General features: G+C 59.0%; 2 long non-coding RNA genes across 2 annotated transcripts; both read right to left on the bottom strand.

The window, feature by feature from the left end:
* Positions 1-3,711: 3,711 nt before the first annotated feature.
* On the bottom strand, positions 3,712-6,668 carry LOC138924821 (uncharacterized). Its single transcript, XR_011440104.1, has 3 exons — positions 6,157-6,668; positions 5,947-6,051; positions 3,712-4,407 (listed from the first exon to the last, which is right to left on the bottom strand). It is a non-coding gene; the product is annotated as an uncharacterized lncRNA (long non-coding RNA).
* Positions 6,669-12,268: 5,600 nt separating this feature from the next.
* On the bottom strand, positions 12,269-14,984 carry LOC138924822 (uncharacterized). The gene is made up of 4 exons (XR_011440105.1): positions 14,851-14,984; positions 14,438-14,619; positions 14,102-14,287; positions 12,269-12,601 (listed from the first exon to the last, which is right to left on the bottom strand). It is a non-coding gene; the product is annotated as an uncharacterized lncRNA (long non-coding RNA).
* Between the last annotated feature and the right edge of the window lie 3,174 nt (positions 14,985-18,158).

Raw genomic sequence — 18,158 nt, 5'->3', positions numbered from 1 at the left:
GAGACAGGTTCCCCACTTCCTGCTGGCAGGCTGCCTCGGGGGAGGGGTCTCTGGCTGGGACCCAGCATCCATTGGGCACTGCGTCCCTGCACCAGCAGGTGGTCCAGGGCAGGAGGCGAGCTTGCTCTCCCCTAGCCTCAGCCCGAGGTGGGTGCAGGCGGGGGAGGCAGCCTCCTCTCGTGCCTGTGGTTTCAGGTACCTGGCTGACGTCAGGCCTGAGGACGCGTGGGACTCACTGAGTCTGGGCCTGATGGGGGGCTGAGGCATCTCTTTAAAAGCTTATAAACCACTAACTACTTCCCCTTTCAGCCTGGCCCCGCCCTGGCCCAGGAGGACTAGTCCCCACCTGTACGCGAAGGCAGCTGCCCCCAGGCCCTCTGCGCTGCTCACACGTGTCTTTGGCACCACAGACCCAAAGGGGCACCCTCCTGAGGGTCTCCTGTCCCCCACACTGCGGTGAAAACGTGTGTCTACCCACACAGGCAGTCAGGCCCTCTCGGACACAGGGGCACGCTGTGAGAGCCCCGTGCACACACTCGCAGCCCCCTCTCTCCCTCACACACACCTCACGTGTCTTCATGCCATCCCCACACTCATGGGTGCCCCCGGGCACAGAGGAGCCCCTACTTGGGGGCCCTCAAGCTCCTCCACATACCCGGAAAACGTGTGCCCTTCCCCTACCCTACGTGCTCTCTGGGGTACGCACACTCAGGTACACAAAGGGCTAATGGGCAAAACGCCCCAGGGCCCACATTCCATTCACACGCTCGTGTGTGCACTCTACACTTGCACAGACACAGACACCCAGCAGGATGTACACACTCAAATCACACGCCTGCACCAGACACACGCATGCATGCATGAATGCCCAATTGTCCACACCCTGTTCACACACTCACGCACACCCCCAGACAAAAGGTGGGACCTTCAGGATGCCGGGGTGAGAATACGAGCGGGAGAGAGCTGAAGCTGGCAGGCAGCCGGGAGTCCCAGCCTCACCTCCAGGAGCCGCTGCTCTCCGTCTACAGCCCCAGCCCTGGGCTCCAAAGGGCGAGAGCTGGCCTCGGGCACGGTCTTCCCGCCGGCCTGAGGCAGACAGTGGGCTGGGCCTGGCCAGCCTTCAGGAGGAGGGGGACATCATGGGGACAAGACAGCCCGTGGTGCATTGGATGACCTCCTGCCGAGGGGACCCCAGGAGGGGAGCACGGGCAGCTTGAACTCAGGGAGGGGAGAGTCTGAGTGGGGGCGAGTGAGTGGAAGAGAAGCAGAGGGAACAAGGAGGAGACGGGAGAGGGAAGCTGAGGAGGTAGTGAGGGGGAAGAGGAGATGGGAAGGGCTGGGGAAGAAAGAAATGGAAGGAGTCGGAAAGGATAGTGCCAGAGACGGAAGGGAAGCTGGAGGCAGGAGTTAAGGCAGGGGGAGAGGGAGAGAGAGAAGAAGGAAGAAGAGAAAGGAAAAGAGGATGCACGGAGACAGGGCCACGGGCGTCTTTTCCAGGACCAGGAACCATGAGGTGGGGGGCTCACTTCCCCTGCTCCTGGGCTGACTGCACCACCCACTACCCTGGCCCTGCTGGGAGCAATCCCCTGGGGACGTACTCTGCCTCAACACCTTGGCTGGCCCCAACCTGCCACCTGCCCAACACCCACATGAGGACAACTTCCAACAAGACCCCGGCGGCAGGTGCCCCGGGAGGGCGGCTGGCGACACTGGCGTGTGAGCGTGTCTGGACCCCACTCACTCCTCTGCTCCCCCGGGGTGTGGCAAAAGCTGGGAACCCTGAGACAGAGCTGGAAGGGGCCCGAATCCCTCATGCCCGGGGTTGGTCGGCCTACTTCTTCCTGTTCAGGGCTCTGCGGAGTCAGGAGACGAGCCGTAAAAAGCAAAGACTCGGAGACGTCCAGAGCTGGGCGAGTCCAGGGTTCTCACCCCTTTGTGCCTAAGCTGTCACCCCACCTTCCCCGTCCTCCCAGACCTGGGGCACCTGGTTCCACTCTCACAGGACTGGGTGGCCAGCTGGAAGGTTCTGAGAGAGCAGCTCAGATTTCAGGGGAGCAAAGGAGGCGTTGGGAAGACCTCACCCAGCAGCTCTGCACCCCAACACACTTCCAGAACCTCCATCCGTCCAGCCCCTTCCAACGCACTCTAAGAGCTTTGTCATCACTCCCAGAGCCCACCTCGGGCCATGTGGTAGCCAGCAGGTCCTGTTGAGCTTCTCCAGGTTTCTGCGCCCTGGAACTCAGGCCCAGATGGAGGAAGTGACTGTTCATCAATCAGATAGTCCAAGGGGCAGAGGGAAAGGCGTTGTGCCCTCCACTGTTCAGATAAGAGCGCGGAGCTTCCAAGAGGTGGCAGCTCGTGTCTGAGGGCCTGTGGAGCAGACCAGCCTTAGAGGCCTAAAGGGAGGATGTGGCACAGCCAAGGCCATGGTCAGGCCCCTGGCCAGCTCTTCCTCCAGCTCCGGTCCTCTGCCTCAGCCTTCCCCCGCCAGCAGAGCCCTGACAGTGTCTGCCCTCTATCCCACTCACACACCCACCTGGGCTCCAAATGCCTTGCCAGCGGAGGCCCACCCCTCCCACACATGCAGCCCATCCCCGCCCCTCCCCAGGAGCACACGGCCCCCTCATCACTCCCTCCTCCCTGAAACCTGAAGTCAGACCACCCCATCCCTCCTCGCTCCCACAGCATGGCCCCTGCATCAGACCACCCCTCTCCCCTGCCTAAAAACCCTTCAGTGGCTCCCCACTCCCCTGGAGATTCAGTGCACACTCCTAACGTCACATCTACCACACTGCCGACTTTTCTGGACTCATCTCTACCCACCGTCCCCGCCTGTAACACACCCAGGGACCTCCAACCACAACCAACCACACGAGTGCTTCCAGGCCGTGGCTCGCCTGCCCGGCACAGCCTCCCACCCCCATCGGGAGGGGCACGCGCAGCTCTCAGAGCTCCCAGAGCCCCCAGGGCTCTCCCCTTGAAGGCCCATCTGAATCCCCCTCTGTGTGTGCAGGACCCGGTGACTCTCGGCCCAGTGACCATCCTCAGCACCTAGTAGGTGTTTTATAACTATTGTCAATAATGATGGGACTCTAACCATTTCAGGGATGGGGCGTCTGCTCCCCTCTCCTCTGCACAGTGCAGGCCACAGAGGCGCTCAGGCGGAGCAGGGCAGCTGGCAGTCGGTTTCCCCTCCGCCCCACCCCCATGCTCCCTCTCTGGGAGCTGCACCGGCCCCTCTTCGCAGGCTTCACCAGCGGTGGCAGGCCCCTGCACGGCCTAGGCCCCCGAGGACTGTCCCCAGGAGAGTGGGCTTTGCAGCCCAGCAAGGAAGTTGGAGGCACACCTTGTCCCACTAAGCTCCCTTAATCCCCTCAGGCTCCAAGAGGGCCTGAGACCCCCTCCCACCGCCTGCCTCTGCGGAGCCACCCAGAGGCCACAAAGATGACATCACCCTCTTCCCAACAGCTTTCCCAGCTCCTTCACTTCCTGGAGCAGCTGGAGCAAGGAGTTGATGCATAAGGGCCCTGCCCTTAGGAAGCTTCTGACTGGAAAGCGAGGAACGAGCCTGTCACCGCAGCCCAGACAGACACAGGGACAAGCCAGGCCAGGGTGCGGGCTGACACGTGCTGTCGGATGATGACAGCAACACAGTAATCATGGCTACTCCTCGTTAAGCACTTACTAAGGACCAGACTCCAAGCCAAGCAATTGGTAGATGTTTTCCTGTTTAATCCTCCCCATAAATCTATGGGGTAGATAGCATCCTTATTTTACAGATTGAAAAAGGAAGCTCAGAGAGACCTAGCAATTTGTGCAGCATCACACAGCTAGCCAGTGGTGGAGCTGACATGCAAATCCAGAGCCACCGATTCCAAAGGCCGCACCCCTTCCAACCCGTTTCACAACCACCCCAAACTCTGGGTGGGGGGTTGCTACTTCCCTTCCAAAAAAGCCTCAAGGGCTCCCCACTGCCAGGAGCAGAAGCTCCCCAGGATATGCCTGCCTACCTTTCCACGGCCACCCCGCCCACACCCATAGCACCGCAGATTTCAGTCTCACATTTTCCAAGGGGAGCCCTCTGAGCTTCGCTTCTGCTCTTCCCTGGGGCTCACACGCCTGCCCCATTTTACAGATGAGAAAACAGAGGATTAGGAACGTTAAGTAACTAGCCCAAGGTCATGCAGCCGGGAAGCAATCGAGCCCGGTTAGAACCCAGGTCATTAGAGCATCAAGCAATAAAGCACTAATTTGTGTTCCAGACAATTAGAGAATGGGAATGAGCAGGACTGGCTGCTAATGATGCAGACCGCCGAGGAGAGAGGTGGGCGGGGCCCAGAGTGGAGGAGGGCCAGCCTGGCCTCCAGGGATGGTGGGGTCTGGATGGGCGACCTGGAGAGGGGAAGCCTAAGAAAAGTACAGAAACAAGAGAAAAAAGAGAGGGAAAAATTAGGGAGGCAGCGTGATACGGTGGAAAGGGCTTGGCCTGGGGGGCAGGAGACCTGCAATGTCCCCCAAATTACTGTGTGATCTTGAGCAGGGCCCTTCCCTCTCTGGGACATGTCTTTTCTGTACATGAAGGATAGATGATTCATGCCTTGACAGTCCCTGGGGTCCCACCCATCCTGACATCCTAGGATTCTGACTGTGTATGTGGCCACTAGGACCTAAAACACAGGATCTGACCCCAGATCCACTGACCTAGGGCACAGGCTTGGACACCAAGAGCAGACGTGCCAACTGGCAACACGTCCCCTGGCAGGGCACACCCGAGGGCTGGCCCCAGTTACATGCCAGGAGTTGCCCCACATCCCTGTCTCCATTCACCCGTGCTGTGAGCATGTGTGGGCTCGCTACGGTGGGTCCAGTGCTGTGGGAGCTGGAATGCAGCAGTGAGTGGTCAAGACGCAACAGTGGGCTCACGGGGGAGCAATAGGCTATGCCCACCACAGGTCAAAGCTGAGACCCCAGCTGATCCTCGGGCAGGGGAAGGGAACGGGGGTCCTTAGAGAAGGGGCAGAGAAAGCTTCCTGGGAGTAAGTGTAGGGTGTTGGGATTAGAATGAGAGGTGTACCAAATTGGAGGACATTTGGGGAACAAGAATGGGCCGCAGTCAAGACAGGACTGCACCCAAATATAGAGTACATTCCGGACCATTAGCAAAGAGGACATTCTCTCTTAAGCGCCTGTGATACACCAATACAGATGCCACTGGAGGGGCAGAAATTGTATCACTAGAGACTGTGGACACCTGTATGTGTGCACACGCATGCACACTCACGTGCACACACGCACACACACAAATGCCTGCAGAAAGACCCCCAAATCAGGCCATCCATCTCCCCACCTCCATACTGAGCCCTTCACAACTCTCTCCCTCGCCAGAGAACACGCCCTTCACATGCCGATGACGTGCAGCCCCGAAGTCAGAAGGTCCTGCGGTCTCACCTCACTCCTTCTTGCTGCTGTGCTGACGCGCGCGCTTCCTTTCTGACTCAAGAGGCGCCAGACAGAATCAGTGCCCCCACCCCTGCATAGCTGACCTCCACCCTCTGGTAGGGGAACTCACCTCTTCTCTTTCCTGCCTGTTTGACCTCCAACTCCTGCCCCTCTCCTTATTCACCACTGACGCTAAATGAAGGAATAAGTGAGCACTGGGGGCCCACATGGTCCTCGGGGGCCCTGCCTCCCTGGACCCTCAAGATGGATCCCAGAGCTGGAGCTCCCCCGCTTACTGGCTGAGAAAACTTGGCCTGCATTTCCATGTTCTGCAAGGTTGTGGTGAAGATGACATGAGAACTAGGAACCTCTCTCGGAGCAGGACACAGAACAAACCCGCAAGGAGGAGCGCCACACTTATTATTGACATGGTCCTTCATCTTAACTCGCCCTTCCCTCATCCCACCATTCCAGCCTCCGAGCAGGAAGTCCTTCTTGAAGCCTAACCTCAAGCCTTCATGCCATGGCACAAGCCAGTGTTGCACCTTTTGTTGGAGTCTGGGGACCAAGGTGGATGAGGCTTCAAACTGGCTGGTTGAAGGAGCCACCTCCCTGGAAGGGGACGGGGCCAGGAGGGAGATTACCGAGGCGCCAGGCCCAGAGCTCCGCCATGCACCTGCCGAGGCTCCAGCAGAGATGGGGGGCATGCCAACTTACCCCGCCCCATGACCTCATGGCTGCTTTTGCCAGGCGCTGGCTCAGGGAGCAGGTGATGACAGCAGGGCCTGGGCACAGAGCCCAAGGACCAGAAGGCGGGAAAACTGTGAGGGCCAACAGCAGAGCCACCCCCACAAGGCTCAGACACGAAGTCCCCCCGGCCTCCATGTGAGGGTTTTGGTTAGTGACCCAGCACCCCTGTCTCAGCTCCCCCTCCCAGGCCCCGTCATGCTGCCCCCCGGTCCCCAGAGGACAGTGGATGAGGGGAGGGGGGACTCTCTCTTCTTCCCCAAGGGTCAGTCTCTCCTTTCGCATCTCTTTTGGCTTCTCTCTGCTCCAAACTGCTGGCCCTAAACAGGATGCTGCTGTTGGAAGCGTGGAGAGTTTCCTGGGCTGGAGACGATGGCCAAACACAGTCGTTCCTGAGACCGCTGCAGGCACGCTCTAACTGCCAGTTATACAGGGACTCTGAATCCCCAAGTCGACGCCTCCGCCCTCATCTCAGGGCATCTCTAGAGGTGAGGACAGAGCAGGAGGCAACCCCAGTGCCGAAGTTCTCCCGTAGCTTGATCCCCAACCCCTCCTTCCCCAGCCCACCCCAGGACGCGCCTCCCAGGAGCTCCCCTCCACCCACCGCAAAATCCACTGCTGGGCTCAAGAGACCCTCCACCCAGCCCGGGGTGGACAGACTGCAGCTCCTGGAACACAGCACGGTGAGACCCAGTGGTAACCCCGGGCCTCGGCCCTCGTGGTCCCAGGAGTGAAGTCACCTGCGCCAGAAGCCCTGTTGGACTGTCAGGGGCTCCCTTCACCTCTTGATTCAGCTGGCGCCCAGAGCTCTGTGCCTCAGGGCATTCTTCCTGCACCCCACCTCACTGTCGTCTCAGCCAGGCTCCCTACACACGCCTCCCCCTCCTCACCAGGGAGCCCCCACCCATTCCAGCTGCTCCACCCTGCTTCATGGCCCACCCCTCCTACAGGAAGCCACCCGGGGTCCTCCCCTCTCCCTCTTCAACCACCACCCTAGCCCCAGTGCCCAAGGTGTGTCTGCTGTCCCCACCTCGGACCTTGGCCCAGGCTTGGGATGCACTGGCCACCCTCCGGGGAACGCCTGGAAAACCACAGCAATGCCTCTTCCTTGAATCCTGGGTCTACCCTACCCTGACCCCCCCAGTCTCTCCTTCCCTCCCAACTCCTGGCCCTGCAGGCCCCTCTCTGCAAAGGAAGGGGGTAGACTAAGGGCCTGTCCCACTCAGGAGCCCTGTGAATCTGAAGTTGCTCTCCACCACCCCAGGCCAACCCCAAAGCAGCCAAGCGTGGGGACGGGGTGACTGCGGGCCTGTCCTCTTCCCCACTGGCACCCTGACCCCTGAGGGGGTGGCAGCAGGCCACAGCAGCACCCCCTTCACTTCTCAGAATCCCCACAGGCCCCACACTCCTCCCTCATCTTTCCCCAGACACCGAGAAAAGACACCCCAGGGACCTCAGGCCAAAATGGGGCCAAATTCCCTGGAGAAGAGGACCTGGCTCAAGGCCACACCACATTTCCATGCCATTTCCAAGTGGGCTGGGCAGGCATGTGGCTAGACCATCCCCACCCAGGAGGCAGGGCAAATTCCCAGGGTACCAGGTCACTGAGCCAGTGGCTGCTTCCAGAATGACGATGCCACTGGGACACAAGGTGCCTGCTGCTCTCCCCACTGCCCCCACCCCAAGGAAAGCCTTGTCCCTCCCCAACCCAGTCCACACCCCCTGCTCCAGGAAACCTCCCCGGGCCAACCCCACCCACCTCTGACCACTGCTTAGACCGCGTCCCCTTGGCACTCAAACCCAGAGTTCTCCCTGTCTTCAGGGGCCCTGTATATGTGTCCCTTACAAATGTCCTCATAAAGTGACATATTCCTTGACCATCTCTAGCTGCGAGTCCCTGTGTTCATTAAGCCCATTTTGCTAAGAATCAGTCCCTGCCCTTAACGAGTGCCACGGAAGACTCTGGAATCTAAGTCATCTCTCTTCCTGCAATTTCTTCCTCTTGATAACCAAGCAAACTCACTAATGAAACACTGAGCAGCTTCTCCCCATGTTCCAGTCCTTGCCTTGATTGTGAGGGAGGCCCCAATAGGGTGGTATCAGGCCAGGAATCTCTGGGGAGAACCTGGAAGAGGTCAGCTTCTCCTCAAGCGACGCTTCTCCCTCTGGAGCACAGCAAACCCTTCCGAGAGCAGGTCCCCTCTTCCCGGCCTCTGGCACCAGACTGAGTGCTAATGCTGTGTCGCCAACCACACACCCAGGCCTTTCCCTCAACGCTCCAGCAGGATGTACGGGGAGACTGACCCTGGGGGGGATCTCAGCTCCAGCACCTGCTGATCGTGTGGACTGATGGAAGTGCTCTGCACCTTGATCCCCCATCTGTAAAAGGGGCACAATAAGAACACCTGAAGTGGGTGGCAGAGACTGGAGCGGGTATAAGTAAACCAGCCTGCAGCGGGCGCTGTTGCATCCCCCTTCTTCAGAGGACACTGCAAGTCACTTCAAGGTCACACAGCTGGTTCCAGGGGTGCACTCACTAACCCAGAAAGCTTTCAGTGAGTCCCTGCTGAGCCAGGAAGAGTGCTAAGCTTACCTGCTTATCTAGGTAGACTTACGTAGGAGGAGGCCGACCCGGCAGTGGGAGACATCCGCAGGGCGGAGTGGGTTCAAAGCTGAAGCAAAGCATGAACACAGTGCTGTGGGCTCATGACGGGGGGGAGGTGGGGTGGGCAGCTGCAGCCCCTCCCCAGCTCCTGCTTTGTGTCCAGAAGGCTGTGTTAACTCAGTTTCAATCGTAAAAAACATGTTGGTGGGGTCAGCAAACGAGGCTTCAGCAGTGGGACTCCATGCAGGGCGGCTTGCCTGAGACCCTGTAAACTCCCGGGCTGCCCCAGACCCCCACAAACCCCAGGGGCCGCCCCAGACCAGAACCTCTGGGGCACAGATAGGCCCACTCAGGGGTCTGTTTCATCTGCAGAGGTGAGGAGGGCCTGGGGGGTTTGGTGTGGGGAAGGCAGACCCCCATCTGTGGGAGCTGATGTGGGCTAGCTGCTGGGGGTCCAGGGCACCTTGTGGGAAGGGGCAGCAGGGAGCAAGGCAGCAGCCACCCAGTCCTGCCAGACGCAGAGGGCAGGGCCCAGACCTGGGGCTCGCCACCCAGGAATGCCATCAGCCAGCTGAAATGCCCAGCCCACACGGCACCCCACAGCTGCGGGGGAGGGTGGGATTTTTGCCTCTCCCCACCCCCACTGACACCACAGTGGGAAATGTGTCGAGCTCGTCAACATCTCTCTGGCCCATGGCCGAGTGCTCCTGTGGCTCCTAAATGATGGGGCAGCAGCTAGGTCATTAGGCCGGGAGACTGTCATTAGCACAGGTGATGCCACCACCGCACAGACAATGGCAAACAGTCATTAGTGGCTGTGTCACAGGGGTGAGGCAATGCCGGCGGAGCGCTGGGGGAAGCACACACTCACGCACTCACAAACAGAACTGTGAGTAGATACACTCGCACACTCACATCCAGGGGTGTGAGTAGACACATCCACACACTTGCATAGTCACACACTCATACTGAGACATAAATAGACACACTTGCACACTCACACATTCACACGCAGGGGTTGGGTAGGCACACTTGCACATTCACATATGGGGACATGAGTGGGCATGATTGCATATTTACACACTTACTTGTTCACACACGGGGGCACGAGTAGACATGTTCACACTCATATATAGGAACATGGGTAGACACACTTACACACTTGCACACTCACATGTTCACACAGGTGGGTGTCGGCACACACACGTTCACACACTTACACAGCAACACATTCACTGATACACATGAGGTGTGAGTAGACATGCACACACACAAGGGGCATGAGTAGGCACACACACAGGGATGTGAGTAGACACAAATTCTCACACCTGCACCCTCACATATTCACACACACACCCAGGAGCTACAGACAATCTGCCCAGAGAGCTCACAGGATCTGAGATGCCCCACACACATCCCAGAGGGGCAGGGCCCCCAGATCCTCCCACATCCAGGGACCAGGACACACAGATCTCTCCCTTCACCCGAGATGGACATACAGACCGCTGGGGTCCCAGAGGAGAGACTCCCAGACACCCCCTTCCAGCCCCTTCACTCTCTGCTTCGAAGGACAGACCAGGATGGAGACACCCGCAAAGTGCAGAAGCAGGCGGCCGTGCGAGCCCTAAGGGCAGGGACCACATGGGCCTTCACACTAGAGACCCCTCCTCACCCCCAGCCCTAAGGGCTAGTGCCTGCCCTGCCTTACTTGAACCCCCAAGAAATGGGCTACTGTAGGCCTGTGTCTAAGAACTCATGAGCCCCCAGTAGGGGAGAGACAGGAAGGGAAGCTGGGGTTGGAGGAGGAGGAGAGCGCCTGAGATCCAGCCTCTTCCCTCCCACCCTCCACTCCAAGGGGCTTTCCTGCCCCCACTGTGGGGCCAACTCTCAGCTCAGTCAGTGTGAGTGAGGGCAGACAGACGGGCAGCCTGGAGCTGGAGCGAGGGCAGAGCTCAGTCCTCAGACAGTAAGGTGGAAGGGGGCAGAGTGGGGCTGAGACCTGGGTTCAGATCCCAGCTCTGCTGCTAGCTGGCTGTGTCCCTTCCCTGACACTGCTGTAACAAATTACCATGAACTTAGGGCCTTCGAATAACACAATTTCATTCTCTTACAGTTTGGAGGTCAGAAGTCCAAAATGGGTCTCAAGGAGCTAGACTCCAGATGCCACCAGGGCTGCACTCTTTCTGAGGGTGCTAGACAAAGATCCACATCCTCACCTTTTCCAGCTTCTAGAGACCACCCGTCTTCCGTGGCTCCCCTCCCATCTTCAACTAGTCCAGTCTTTCTCACAGCGTCACTCTTCTGCTTCCTCTGCCACGTTTAAAGGACCCTTGTGATGTCACTGGGTCCACCCAGATAATTCAGGATAGTCTCAAGATCCTTAATCACGTCAGCAAAGTCCCTTTTGCCACATAAGGTAACACACTCACAGGCTCTGGGGATTAGGACGTGGACATTTTGGGGATCCAATATACCGCCTACCACACTGGGTGACCTTGAGCAAGTCATTTAACCTCCCAGAGCCTCAGCACCTTCAACTGTCACCTAAAAATAACCCCTACCCCAGTGTGGTCATGGGGATTTAGAAGCCCCCATGGACATGAAGCACCGTGCCTCACACTGGGGGTGTCCTGGGTCCACTGTACCTCCCTCTCCCTTTTCGGCTTCCCGAGGACAGAGGAGGAGCAGCATGCACAAGAGGAAGATGTGTGAGGGACCAAGCACAGAGGCTAGCGAGGGGGCCTCGTGGGCTTGGGCAGGGGCTGACTGGGAGGGGGCGGGTGTCTATGACGGTCTGGGTGGATGTGAGGCCGTGCCATGAGGGGAGCTACCCCCGTGTGTCTGGGGGCCCCCCCGCCCCCCCACCACAGTGACCGGGGACAGGGAAGCAGGGTGGAGGCGGGGCACACTGCTCCTGCTTATTCCTGCCTTCCTCTCCCTCATCTGCTGCCATCTGTTTGCAGGGCCCTGGGGCCAGTGGGTAGGCAGGAACCCAGACCAGGCTGCTATTACCCTGCTAAGTGCACACTGCAGAGCGATGACCCAGGAAGATAGACCCCACATAGAGGAATCACCCGCTGGAAAACACTCATTAGTCCCCAATCTCACCCCGCACTGTTTGCCCGCTCAGGAGGTGACAGTGCTCCTCAGAGAGGAGCTGAGGTTGTCAGATTCCCACTGGGCGGTCCTGCTCCTTCCAGCGGCCCAGCCCGTGGCCCTGCTGCCTCTGCCCCTCACCCCACCGGCCCTGCCCTACGCCTCCCGGTCCCTTCCCACCCCAGCTCTTCTCCCACTCTCTCAGCCCCCAGCCCCTCTGAGCTCTCCCAGAACCTCAGAGCTTAACTCAGGGACCAAGACCCCAGCAGATATGTGGAAGCTTGGGCTAGGGGCTGCATCTGGAGGCTGAAGATCTTGGTGCAAATCCCATACCTCTGCCAAATGGGGGTGCAGTAATGCCTGGACTGCCGAGCAGCGTTGGGAGATGAAATTGGGTCACCAGCGTGAGTGCTTTTTGTAAGCCTGGGTCCTCATTTGAGTTACGGGGACATGCGGAAGGATCCCCTCTCCTTCCCTTCTCCCTGCAACACAGCGGGCAGGGCTGGCCTGGGATTGGCCTTTCACAGGCTGCCTTGGAGTCTCCGCACATCTCGCTGCATCAGGAGATCCCCAGCAGGTGCTGGAGGAAGGAGATAGAAGGATGGGGAGGGAGAGGACACAGCTGTCTGCACATGGTAGGTCCCCATCATAGGTGCTGAGAGCCTGAAGTTCCACCTCTGAGCTCCTGCTGTATGCCAGGCCCCGTGCTCAGTGCTGGGGATGCAAAGAAAAATGAACCGTAAACAACTCAGCTCCATCCTGAGAGCCTCCCGTGTGCCGGCACGGGCACTGAGGCCCCTGGATGTGTGGGACATCCCTGCGTGTGGGGTGGTCTGCAGGCCGGTGGCCACACTCCTGGCTGCAGCTTCCCAGAGCTGGCTGGCCTATGTCAGCTGGCACCACGCCCAGAGCCACCTGGGCTGTGGCCATCCTGGCAGGCTCACAGAGGCCGGGCACTGATCGCTCAACAGGGAGCAGAATATGGTTTCGGTCTATTATCAGGGCAGATAAAGGCAGCGGCTGAAGCTCAGGGAGCGGTTTGGGCTAACAAATAAGCATCTCCAGACTTCCTACCACTCCCGTCCTGCCTTTGTCAGCCACCCCAGCCTTCCAGTCCCTCTTTGTTCCTCTCTGAAAGCAGCCCCGGGGAGAGGGACACCTCCTAAATAGCTGTGTGCAGTGCCAGGAATGGAAGGGCGAGGAGACTAGAACCAGCTGGGCAGCTGGCCTGGAGGCAGAGGCTGGATGGAATGAGATTGCAGAGCTCAGAAAGCCCTGGGCTGGGAGGCAGAGGGGACCAGGATGTAGGGAGAGCCCCCAAGTTGCCCTCCGGCCTCCCTTCTCTCTGTATTTGTCCCCCTGCTCAGCACAGGGGCAAGCCCCCAGGAGAGATGCCAGAAGCGCGTGGAATGAAGGCACAGATGGCAGGGTGGGGAGGATTGGCCAGCTTCTCCAGGCACAGGACTCTTGGCATGAGGAAAGGAAATGTCCCCCAGACCAGGGGAGGCTGGTGGAGGGAAGAGACCCTGCCTAAGAGAGCCATGGAAACAAGTGCTGCAGAATAGAGGGCACACTGTGCGTTCATTCCACAGCTCTTTCCTGCAGGCCTACTATGTGCCAGTGGCAACAGAGCCGTGAACAAAACAAAGTCCCGCCACCATGGAGGCAGCTCTGTAGAGCTCTCTCGCTCCAAGGACAAGTGAGGGGGGCTATTTGGGAAGACTTCCAGCAGGGAGGGAGCACGCCAAACTGGCAAGTGGCAGCAGGAAGGCACAGAGGCAGAGGAGGGAGTGGGAGGGAGGAGGATGCTGAGCTGTCTGAGGCCTGGGAAATGAGGGCTGTGGGAAGGAACCGTCCTCGTGGGCTGAGCGGGCAGTCACAGTGGGTGGCATGGAGAGTGTGCAGGAGGCCACTCGGAGGCCTGTGGCCGGCCCCAAACCTGTGTTTCCTCCTGGGGGAGGAAGCAGATGAGAAGGTACGGTGTTTCCCGGGGATCCTTGGTCCTCCCCGAAGGGAGGCGGTGAGCAGAAAAAGCAGGGCCCTCCCGCGGTTTCCCCTTGTGCAATCCTTCTTCCTGCTCCTCTCCACCCAGAAGCAGGCCTGGCAACCATGCCGAGATGCCACTGGCATGTCCCAGCACCCACACAGCCAGGCTCGGGCTGGGGTTCCCCAGGTAGGTTGGACCTCCCCTACACCCGGGCCAGGGGCACATACCCTCCCATGCTCCATCCTCAGGTCTTGCATCAAAGGAGAGGGCCTATGGCTCGGTCCTTGCCCTGCCCCAAATGCATGCCTGACCGAACTCAAGGCCGACTGGGGCTTCTGCCAGCTTCAAGAGGTTTCCGTCAGCCTCTTTCTTTTGCAGGAAGGACCATCAATCTTCTCGCCCACCTAAGGTATCTGACCGGGACAGGAGGGCATCAGAGATCCGCCCGTGCTGAGTAGGAAGCAAAGCTGCAGGACGCCCAGCCACTGTGAGTCCATCCGTGGTGTTATGTGTGACACCCCAGGTGGAGGACCCAGTGTCAACCACAGGCCCACCCCACTCACCCAGCTCAGCCTGGCAAGGAGGCAGCCAGGTCCTGTGGGGCAGGGGGTCCAGAGCCGGCCTCCAGAAATAGGGGCATCTCCCATCCTGGCTTTGCTCCACAGCCCACGTGGGGCCCGTCACTGTACACCATCCGACTCTGTGGATGCTGTCTCCTGTGTGGCAATACTGTATGACAAGGGCCCTGTGCAAAGGGTGGCCTTTGACTCATTTCAGAAAGAAATGGTCATCAAGCACCTACTGTGTGCCAGCGCTATGCCAGGCACTGGGAAACCGAGGGAGCAAAACAGACGCGCAGTCTCTGTGTTCCCAGACCTTCGCAGGGAAGGCAGGCCCAGTAAACAACCAGCAACAAATAATTACAAATTGGGCTAAGTGCCGTGGAGACAGGAAAGTGTAATTAGCCCATGCTTACCTCTCCCTGTCCTCATTACCAAACACCCGCACCTGCCGGACCTCTCTGGCACCCTGCTCGGCCAAGGGCCTTGGTTCACTGAGTACCTGGCACAGCGAGGGAGTTGACAACAGTTTTAGGAACATTCGATGTCCCTAGAAAAAAATAATTTAATTAAAAAAAATAGCCATCATCCACGTGGCTTGTACAACCTAATTTTACAATCCACTGAGGCCCAGAGAGGCCAAGCATTTGGCCCCAACCCACATAGCTGGTAAGTGGCGGAGCCCAGGTCAGAAACCAGGCCTCATGTCCCCAGGTCCAGAGCTCTGCCACCACCCCGAGGCTGCCCCCTAGTCTATCCTGAACCACTGCACAGCCCCAGGGGTCTGCAGCCTCCTGGCCTCATTCAGATGCCTTCTTTACAGATCAGCGCTGTCCAATAGAATTGCATGCGATGATGGAAATGGTCCATATTTGCACCAACCAACGCGGACACAGGGCAGCACTCAGCAGGTTCAGGGAAACGGGTCCAGTTTAGTCAGCGGTGGGTGGGGGTGGCAGGGGCTGTGGAAAGAAAGAGGGTATGGCAGAGATGAGACACAGAAGAAGGGCAGTAGGTGCCCTTGTTTGATGTCCCAAAGCACCTTCTGGACTTTATCCCATAATCCACAGGGAGCCACTGAAGGACTTTATGCAAAGTAATAAAATGCCTTGATTGCTGCCTACCTGGGCCCCCAAGGTGCTCACTGCTCCTCTGAGCTCTGAAGCATCTCCGACACTCCAGTAATACTGGCTCTTGTCCTTCTCACCGTCCCACACAAGTAGTCTCTCACCCCACAGCTCTGGTTACTATCGTAGCCTGAACACTCTCCTCGCCCCTCCTGGACAGCTCTTCCTCTTCCTTCAAGCCCTTGCTCGCTGTCCCCTCAGGGAAGGCATCCCAGACGCCCTCGGTGGGTCAGCGCCCCTCCTGTGACTCGGAGACTGCCTGGCACATGGAGGGGCTTCACAGGCCTGTTCTAGTTTCTCTATCCTTGCTGTTAGTTCCCTCTCTCTTGGCCCCTGCCCTCTGCAAATCTGTGCTCAGCTCTCCCCAAACCCCAACTCTGGGACCCTCAGAAATTCTTTTCCCACAGCCGCAGGTTGCTCAAAGGCCCTCGGCCCTGTGCCGAGACCAGCCCATTCCAAGGACGTGGCCCCGTGCAGGGCCTCCCTCCTGCGGCCTCACAGGCCTGCTCAAAGGGCCGGTCCAGAGAAAAGAAGTGGGAGTTTCCAGCCTCATCAGGGAGAGGGCCCTGACCCAGTGAGCATAGATGTGGACGTGCATTTAGGAGAGAGGAGGAGAGAGAGATAGGAACCTAAGTGGGCTCATCTAGGAAGACTTCCTGGAGGAGTGGGCCACCTTCACATCAAGCCCTGGAGTGAGGCTAAGATTCTCCCTGGCCCAGAGCATCCCAGCCTGCCTCCCCAAGGGCCATGTCCCAACCCAGAGCACCAGCGGGCCTGAGATGTGCTCACTGGAACATTCATCCAGCAACTATGCATTGCTACCCTGCGTTGTCCCAGGCCTGCCGCCTCCACGGGCCCAGCCTGGAGGCCAAACAGGGAGAGGGCACAGAGGAGACACTGAAACTGTGACACAGGGATGCCATTCCCATAAGGCCATCCAGCTGGGCTGCAGGGACCAACCAGACACCTCTCCTCCCAGGGCTGAGAGAGTCCAGGGCCAGGACGCTGAGTGGGCAGGAGACCAAGAGGGATGGGTAGGCAGAGAGGAAGAGCGAAGAGGGGGATGAGAATGAGAGGGAGACAGAGCAGAGGCTGGGAGGGACTGATGTGGAGAGAGAAGTGGAAGGAGGAAGCAAAGGAAAGGAGCAAAGTCCCCTTTGTTTCTTTGAGGACCAACTTCCAGTGCCTCTGGACAGCCCAGCCCCAGCCTCCCCCACCCCGTAGCTCTGGCCAGCCCTCTGTCTTTTCTCTGCCTCCTGGGTGATCAGGATTGCATCCTGTCTCCAGCTAAAGGGGACCAGGGGCAAAGGGGCCCCTGTCCCTGGACCATGTAAGGACCGCCCAGGACAGGCCTCCAGAATCTGTGAGGGGCACAAAACACCCACGCTCGTGCCCCACCAGAAGCCCTCAGCAGGTTTGTTTGTGAGTATGTCCAGGAGGGGCTCGGAGACTGCCCAGGGACCCAAGCATCCCCAGAGAGATGGGAAATCTCACCCACCTTCCATCTCCCCTCCCCCAACCCCTGCCAGGCGCCCCCTGTTCCCTAGGGGCCTGAACCCCAGATGGTTCGGGCTCCGTACCAAAGCCAGGGAGGGTCACATCAGGTCCTCAGCCAGGTGGAGAGGCAGAGGCCTGTCCAGTTCCCCCAAAGATGCCAATGCAGGGGTGAAGGGAGCCATGGGTGGAGCTAGGAGCGGAGGTGGGGGTAGGGCTGGGTGGTTCCGTGGAGCTGTGTCTGTTTGGGGCTTTTTTGCCGCTCTTCCTGTTTGGCAGCCCGAGCTGTGACAGCCAAGGACACTTCTATGATTGCACCCAAGGGAGACGGCCTGGCAGAGAGGAGACAGCACGCGGGCCCACGTCCCACCTGCGGCCAAAGCCCCAGGTGAGCGTGCCCTCCATGCCTCCAAGAGGCCAGGCCACCCCCAAGGAAGGCCGCCCAGTGCTCAGGCCCCAGAGACGGCCCTGCAGTGCCAGCCTCGAAGCCAGGGACTTGCACTTAACTGTGACAGGTCAAAACTCAGGGGCTGACAGAGGTCAGCGGAAGTCAGCAAGAAACAGCAGCCTGCAGGGATCAGGGGCACTTCTGAGACGGGGGAGGGAGCCCGGGACAGTAGGAAGACAGCTTCCTCTTCTCTCCCACTGCTCCTTCCAGGGTCACCAGGCTTAGAGAATCAGCAAGGAAGAAGGGCTCATAACCAAGGGTCTGGGTTCAAGTCCATCACTGACAAATTCATGACCTTAGACAGGCACTTACCCCAAAGAACCTCAGGTTCCTCCTCTGTGATAGGAGCTGGTGAGAATAGGGGCTTGATGAGGACCAAGGGGACAAATCCATGCAGAGCATTTGGGACATACCTGACTTCTCGGCTGGTATTCTGGCACCACAGAGCCCACACACCATTGCCCACCCTCCCTCTCCCCACAGAGCCCACAGGGGTGGCCACATGGAGGAGGGGAGGGGGCTGAGTCTGACCACAAGCCGTTCAGATAGCAGGTCCAGGAGGCCGGGGTGGGCCACACAAGTGGGTACCGAATGGGAAAAGGAGCAGCACGTGTCAGAACTGGGGACACAGACACCGTCGCAGAAACCCAGTCAC

This window comes from Equus caballus, chromosome 6 (assembly GCF_041296265.1).
Source record: "Equus caballus isolate H_3958 breed thoroughbred chromosome 6, TB-T2T, whole genome shotgun sequence".
Lineage (NCBI taxonomy): Eukaryota > Metazoa > Chordata > Mammalia > Perissodactyla > Equidae > Equus > Equus caballus.
The sequence above is the reverse complement of the archived record's forward strand: the minus strand, read 5'-3'. Positions and strand labels throughout refer to the sequence as shown.